Source organism: Heptranchias perlo, chromosome 32, assembly GCF_035084215.1.
Source record: "Heptranchias perlo isolate sHepPer1 chromosome 32, sHepPer1.hap1, whole genome shotgun sequence".
NCBI lineage: Eukaryota > Metazoa > Chordata > Chondrichthyes > Hexanchiformes > Hexanchidae > Heptranchias > Heptranchias perlo.
Window position 1 is genome coordinate 11720280 of NC_090356.1, and position 7828 is coordinate 11728107.

Sequence of the window (7828 nt, forward strand, 5' to 3'; positions counted from 1 at the left end):
GGTTTTGTCCTGCACGGCCAGAATGAGCCCTCTGAGGACCTGCTCTAGTGTGGACTAGTTCGGAGGTTCACCCTTCAAGCCCCACTATGGCCTTGAGCATGTAACATAGGCTGGCAGTTCACTGCAGTACGAGTGAGTGCTGCATTGTTGGACGTGCCGTCGTTCAGGTAAGATGTTAAACTGAGGCCTTGTTTGCCTGTTCAGGTGGACATATAAAATCCTACGGCACTATTTGAAAAAGAACAGGGAGTTCTCCCAATAACCTAACAACCATATCATTGAAAACAGATTAACTGGCGATTTATCTCATTTGCTTTTGTGAGACTTTAATGTGCACAGATTCACTTCAAAAGTACTTTATTGGCTGTGAAGCACTTTGGGATGTCCCGAGGACATGAAAGGTGCTATAATGATACAAGTCTTTCGTCTATATTTCTTCCTGTCTGTTTGATATTACTTCTGCCATCAATCCACAGATGTTTACAGCACCAATGGAGGCCATTTGACCCATCATGTCTGGGCTGGCTCCTTACTAGAGCAAATGGTGTGACACAGACACAGTGGAGTGAAGAAGTGGGGATGGAGGTTTAACATTTCCATTAATTCCACGCTGCTTCATTAAGCTCCAGGTCTCACCTTTGCCTCTAACCCCTAATCACGACATATTTTGATATGAAACAATCCCCAATGTTGCCTGAATGGGGGTTCCTGCTGTGCCCCTCCAACTCTGCAGGTAATCTGCTCTTTGGCAGGTAGGATCTTCAAGCCTTTGGGTTCAGTGGTCCAGCAGAGCCAAGGATGGCGAGCTCATTCTTGTCATATTAATTAGAGATGTAAATATTAAGGCTACATAGCAGCTGGCAAGGTGCCTTTTGGCCCATCAATATACTGATAGGTTACACCCCCCTCTTCAAAGGATCTTGTCATTTGTAACATTAATTACTATTAAAAAATGGGTTTCCCAGCCTGTGTTAAAAGTGGTAATAGATTCCAGATTTTAAGCATTTGGAAAAAAGAAAGAGCTTGCATTTATATAGCGCCATTCATATTCTCAGGACGACCTTGAGGCGCAGTCACTCTGGTTTGTGCGACAAACATGACAGTCAATTTGCTCATAGCAAGGTCCCAGGGAAAAAAAAAACAATGAATCGAATGAGCAGCTGATCTGTTTTGATGATGTTGTTTGAGGGAAGAATGTTGGGCAGGACACCCAGAGAACTTCCTGCTCTTCTTCAAAAAAGATCCATGGGATCTTTTACATCCACCTGAGCAGGCAGATTCAGTTCAATGTCTCATCTGAAAGATGGCATCTCCCTCCTGCCTCAGTGAAGCACTAGAGTTTCAGCCTAGATTATGTCCTGAATTATTAATATTTTTAGTACCCCTCCCCAATATTTTTAAAATTTCCCATAAAGAATTTTATGTGCAAAAGCAAAATGCTGCGGATGCTGGAAATCTGAAATAAAAACAGACAATGCTGGTAACACCCAGCAGGTCAGACAGCACCTATGGAGAGGGAAACAGAGTTAACATTTCAGGTCAATGATCTTTCATCAGAACTGGAAGAAGTTAGAGATTTAACAGTTTATAAGCAAGTGAATATGTGAACCATTATAACGTGCCATTTAAATCACCCAGCTTTCAATCTTTAAACCTATTAAGCATTACTAGCAAGCAATTTGATAGCATTTTTGGAAAGTAATCCACTCTCATCACCGTTTCAGACTTATTTCCTGCTGTCATCTTGCGTACTGTTATGATGGATATCTGCAAAAGGTTAAATAGCTTGAGAACTGGCAGGCATCATTTCCCCTTGGAAGCTAAGCTGCCGGATACCATGAGGTTGCTGGAAATTTTTAAGACGGTGTGTAAAAGCCTGGAATTCACTGGTGCCAACAAGCATTGTTCAATGATGGGCTTTTCTTTCTATCAACATCAGTTCTGAGGCTAAACCGCGTGTAATCTGCCCCTAAAGACCACACGCAGCCTGTTGCCATTTTCAAACCACCCGGCTGAGAATAAAAGGATTTCAGATTGGAAACAACCGTCCTTTAAATAGAGCGCTATTAACATCTTTTACAGTTTGACACAAAAATTGAAACTAATCAAAGAGCTCAATATATGTAAAAAAAATTTAAATTGCCAATGCTTCAGCAGGCAGGATATGTGTGGAGACACATGCACAGGTCCCCCCACCTTTCCAGTTTTCAACTGCCCTATCCTGAGACTCTGGGCCAGAAATTCGTTCTGTTGAAAGATCATTGACTTGAAATGTTAACTCTGTTTCTCTCTCCACAGGTGCTGCCTGACCTGCTGAGTGTTTTCCAGCATTTTCTTTTTTTATTTCACATTTCCGGCATCTGCAGCATTTTGCTTTTGTTTTAGTTAAGATCAAGTTGCTCAGATGCTTGTACTCCGTCTGAGAAACTTGGCCCTGTTCCACCAGAATAAAATTAATGCAAATAGATCAAAAATGATGCAATCCTTAGACTAGACTGTGCTGATTTGGAACTGCCTTATATCATGTAGTAAAGCCTCACTGGAACAAAGCTTTAACTGAATTATTTTATATATTTAGTATATGTACAAAATTGTTGATTTATCTCCATAATATACTTTAGGATTCACATACCAATGGAAATGGCTGTTTTTTTACTTTGGTAGACAGATTGTAATCCCATTTCTCATTTGCCTATTTAGAGAAATAAATAATTTAAAAAAGTTCTCTAATCCTGGAAACCAGCACAGGAGTAAGGTAATGTCCTTGTCTCCTTTGATAAATCATTGATAAATCATTGTTATCTTCATGGAGGTGTTTTATATTTATCATTACAATGATGCGAATTTCCTGCAATATGATGGGATACAATAGCACTGCGTTGACATGAATTACGAGGACCTCTGTGTCATTGTGATTTGGGGATTTTTGTATAATTTACAGTTTCATTCTGTCATCTATACAATTTAGCTCCAAACAAAGAAATTAAAATGTCAGCAACGCTATTTCAAAAATGATGATAAAAAACATAATTTAAAATGAATTATGATATTTTAAATTTGCACCAAGACGGTACAGTAGTGTAGTGGTTATGTTATTGGACTAGTAATCCAGAGGCATGGACTAATAATTCAGGGAACGTGAGTTCAAATCCCACCACGGCAGCTTGAGAATTTGAATTCAGTCAAAAGGAATCTGGAAGTAATAAGTTGGTGTCAGTAAAAGTGGCCATGAAGCTGTCGGATTTTAAAAAAATTCGTTCATGGGATGTGGGCGTCGCTGGCATTTATTGCCCATCCCTAATTGCCCTTGAGAAGGTGGTGGTGAATTTCCTCGAGGCTTTTCCCGTTGGCAGAAGTAAACAGGGTTTCCGTTAAGCTTCTGCCAAAGTTACGGCGACAGAGCGGGAGAAGTCCCAAGAAAATTCCCGACCATTTGTCTCTCCAACATTCTGCCACAGAGTGTTAAATGTTATATTCGCCAATACATAAGTTCCTATTGGTAACGCTTAATGTACTATTGTTTCTCTGCACCACACATCATTCCTGGCTAGGTGGGTGGGCCCAGGTGCCTGTTAGGGGCAGTTCTGAGTCAGATGTGAGGTCTGCAAGATGCACCCTGAAGTTGCTTGCCCTCCAGATTTTCACTTCATCCGTATGGGGAAGGGCATCTATCTGCTGCTTCACTCGGAACCACACAGCTGGAATTAGGAGTTTGCTGTTTGCAACACTGCTTGTTTGGGGCTATCACACTATCTCAGTGGAGGACTAATGTGAAACACCACGGGGATAAAATTGGATGTGGGCGAGGACGCAAAACATGCGGAAATGCTTCTGCTGCTCGTTATATCACATGCCTGATATTCAATTCTATTGAAGTCAGTGGAACTGAATATTGAGTGGGACGTATAATGGGTAGCTGACCCAACACCGCCTGTTTTGCATTCCCGCCATGTCCAATTTCACCTCACACCTTTATAATGCTCCTATTTTTGAATTACAAATACATCATAATTGTATCTAAGGGAACTTGCTGATGTCTCCTGTTTCCTGTTTCAGGTGGAGGTGCTTGGACCCTGTGGGCATGCATTCTAAGCGGGAGCAACAGAAGATGATGGGACTGACTTCCAGATGCTGGGCTGTAGATCTAGGTACCACGAGCACACAGGAAAAGGGCATAGAGACAGCAATTGATATAAGAGGTTTCAGCTGTGAAACTTCACCCTAAACTCGAGAGGAGTGGAACAGTGAGGCAAAGTGGTTAATGTGTAGAGAGGCACCACAAGGAAAGCTGGGCAGGAACTCCCTGGAATAGAGACAAGAGCGGGACAAAAGGGCTGGGAAGAAAAGGATTTTTGACATGGCAAGAATGAAAAGTGTTTGACAGTAAAAGAATAGAAATGCAGTCAAGCAGCAGATAGGCTGGTAGGAGTAAGAGAGAGAAAGAGACTGTAGTGGAAGTGTAAAAGACAGAGAATGGTACAGAGGAAGAGTTTAAAACTAAGAAAACCTTTCCAATAGAGAAGCAGAGAAAAAGGCTTCAAATGCAAAATGAAGGAAACTTTGGATAACATGTAAAATGAAAGATTAAAGTGACAGGACAGTAAACCAGACGCTGAGACTAGGGCAACAGAAAATGTTACAAGTCAGCATTAGAAGAGCCTCCAGAATTAAGAGCTTTAGGACTGAAAGGCAAATGCAGATCCAACAAAAAAGTAAAGGGAAAGAGAGGGAAGTTGTGAAATTAGACAAATTGCCACAGGAACAGTAATACTGGATACTTTGAACCTTTTTCTTTGAAAAAATATATTTAGATCCCAAGATCCCAAGATTCTACTCATTATAGTAATTATCATGAAGTAAAACTAGTTTAAATTTCATCTTGTCTGGAAGATTCTGCCACTTTTTTGTAGTGAATATTAACATTTAGCTGCTGAGCTACATAAACTTGCTTTTACAGATTTTAGAATATAATCTTACCAGCATTTATGTCATTCAGCCGTCTTGATGCCGTGACACTATCATCTCTGAATAATAATAGCCAGAAAGTATTTATGCAATTCAAAAGATACCACTAAATTATGGGGGATTCCAAAATGTTACAGTAATGTCAATGTGGCTCAGTGGTAGCACTCTCACCTCTGAGTCAGAAGATTGTGAGTGCAAGTTGTACTCCAAGATTTAAGGGCATAATCTAGGCTGACATTTCAGTGCAGTACTGAAGGCGTATGATTTCGGATGAGTTGTTAAATTAAGGTCCCATCCGCCTCTTCAGGCGGATGTAAAAGATTCCATGATGCTATTCAAAGAAGAGTTTGCTCAGTATCCTGGCGAACATTTATCCCTCAAACACCACCACTAAAACAAATTGCCTGGTTTCATTTGTTTTTTGTGGGATCTCACTATATGCAAATTAGCCACCATGTTTGCCTACACAGTAGACTACACTATAAAAAGTAATTAATTGTGACATGCTTTGGGATGTCCGGAGGAGTTGAAAGGTGCTAGATAATGCAAGACTTTCTTGATGTTCCTTCCCTCACACATACACAGGACAAGACCAGACTTTGCATTGTTATGAAGCACAAGTCCAATGACACTTCCTTAGGTTGTAACCTCATTTATTCATTATTCCTAATCTTAAACAAAAAACAAAAGCAAAATACTGTGGATGCTGGAAATCTGAGACATATAAAGAAAATGCTGGAAAACACTCAGCAGGTCAGGCAGCATCTGTGGAGAGAGAAACAGAGTTAACATTTCAGATCAATGACCTTTTATCAGAATGATGACCTTTCATCACTAAACTTGCTTTGGTGATCAGGCCACTGTTAGAGTTCCTTTATCATTCCCAAAGCAGGCACACAGCCTTAGGACTTGCACCTACACCAGCTGATCTCCTGTTGCATTGTTTACAGGGAGTGGAGAAAGTGGGATACTCTTGACATTGGTAGTTCAGGTCGATGACACATACTCAGAGGGGTTCAAAGGTCGTATGAATGGAGCGATCCATGAGGCAGGGAAGGGAAAAATCATGCATGCAGGAGATAATATGGACAATATTGAGGGGTGTAGTAGTGAAGGGTATTGGTAGAAGAAGAGGACCTCCAGAATCAGAAGGTGGCAAGGCAATGATTGCTGAGAAAAGGAAGGTCAAAAGAGGATATATGAAAAGGTGTAACAAGTAGCTGCATTGATAAGTTTAGTATCCATTTTACAGAATTCTTGAATTTTATACCTGTTCAAGTTTTATTTGTAGGGATTTATAGTGTCATGGGTGAGGACGCAATATGGCTGCTGGTGGCTTTCCCTATCTATCTATTTGAGTGAATTATTTGGGCTAATCAGAAAACCATGACATATTGTTTGTGCACATTTTAAGTGTGATGTGTGCCACATGCATGATTTTTAATTAGATACATCAGTAGTTCATTCATGAAACTGGCTTAATTATTGAGGTCTATTTGCAGGTTGATGAATTCTCACAGTCTATTTTTCAGATGCCAGTACCTGGTCTTCCCCAATTTTCCATTTTCCTCGGTGTCCACAGGAGCGACAGTAGCTCACTGCTCTTGTGGCTGCCTTATGTTAATTGATGTAAGGAATCTTACAACACCAGGTTATAGTCCAACTGTTTTATTTGAAAATCACAAGCTTTCGGAGGCTTTCTCCTTCGTCGGGTGACTTTCAAATGAAACAGTTGGACTATAACCTGGTGTAAGATTCCTTACACTTGTCAACCCCAGTCCATCACCGGCATCTCCACATCATGTTAATTGAAGAGGTGTTGTCAATAATTGCCACATTATTTTCAATATCCTACAGCTGGCTGTACATCTGTGTTTAGGGCCAAGCTGAAAGCAGCCCTATCATTTATCTCGGCGTTTAAATTCTTTACAATAAAATAAACTGCTGGAATCCAAACCTAGAGGCAATAACAATGCATCGGGAAACCAGGAAAGTCCCAGGTTTGATTCTCACTCTGATCTCAGGTGTGACAGGATTGAGCTCTGAAAGGAGATTGTATAATCTTAAACTACACGTTATAGAGATGAAAGTTAAGGGGGACCTTAGGCACTTAAAGTATTAAATGGCACACATTAATTTAAGGCTGGTCAGGTAGTAGGACAAGAGAACATACATTAGTGCAATGAAAGATAAACATTTGGAGTGATCCACTCAGTAAGGGAGTGGAATCATACATTAGTGGAGTTTAAACGGCAGTGGAAAGTAGGTTGGGTGAGTTTTAACATTAAAGAGACCTGCTTGATCCGATGAAAAGTTTATTCTTGTCCTTGACTTTTTCTTACTTCTATATGTCTGTGTTAAGTTAGCCAATTCAGCCGCAGTGACAGTGGGGACATTATCATTGGCTTCAGCGTCTCTGAGCTAGAGCGAGCTTCTTACTCCTGTTCACGATGTGAGAACTCCTGCAGGGAAGTGCATCAGTCTGAACAGCATAGGGCTGGGCCTTTAGGCCTCTAACCTGCAGACTCATGGGGTATGAGTTTTACTTGGAGCCGGCAACACGGCGGGTGGGTAGATTTTCCCATGGGAAACCCAGAAGTGAAGTGAGTGCATCGGAATTTGTGATCGCAACTCAACTGAAGGTAATTATTTTTTACTTCTGAGTTTCCCCTGCGACAGTCAGCCAGATTGACAGGATGGCTGTCGGGAGGGAGGGAAAGGAGCCAGGAATCGGAGATCAGGGAGGGAGAGATCTTGGGCCGTGGAGGATATGGAGGAGAGAGGGGAGGACATGGGGGGGTCCATGGAGGACAAGTGAAGGAGGGGCTGCATGGATGATAAGGGTGGGGGGCTGCGTGGCAGA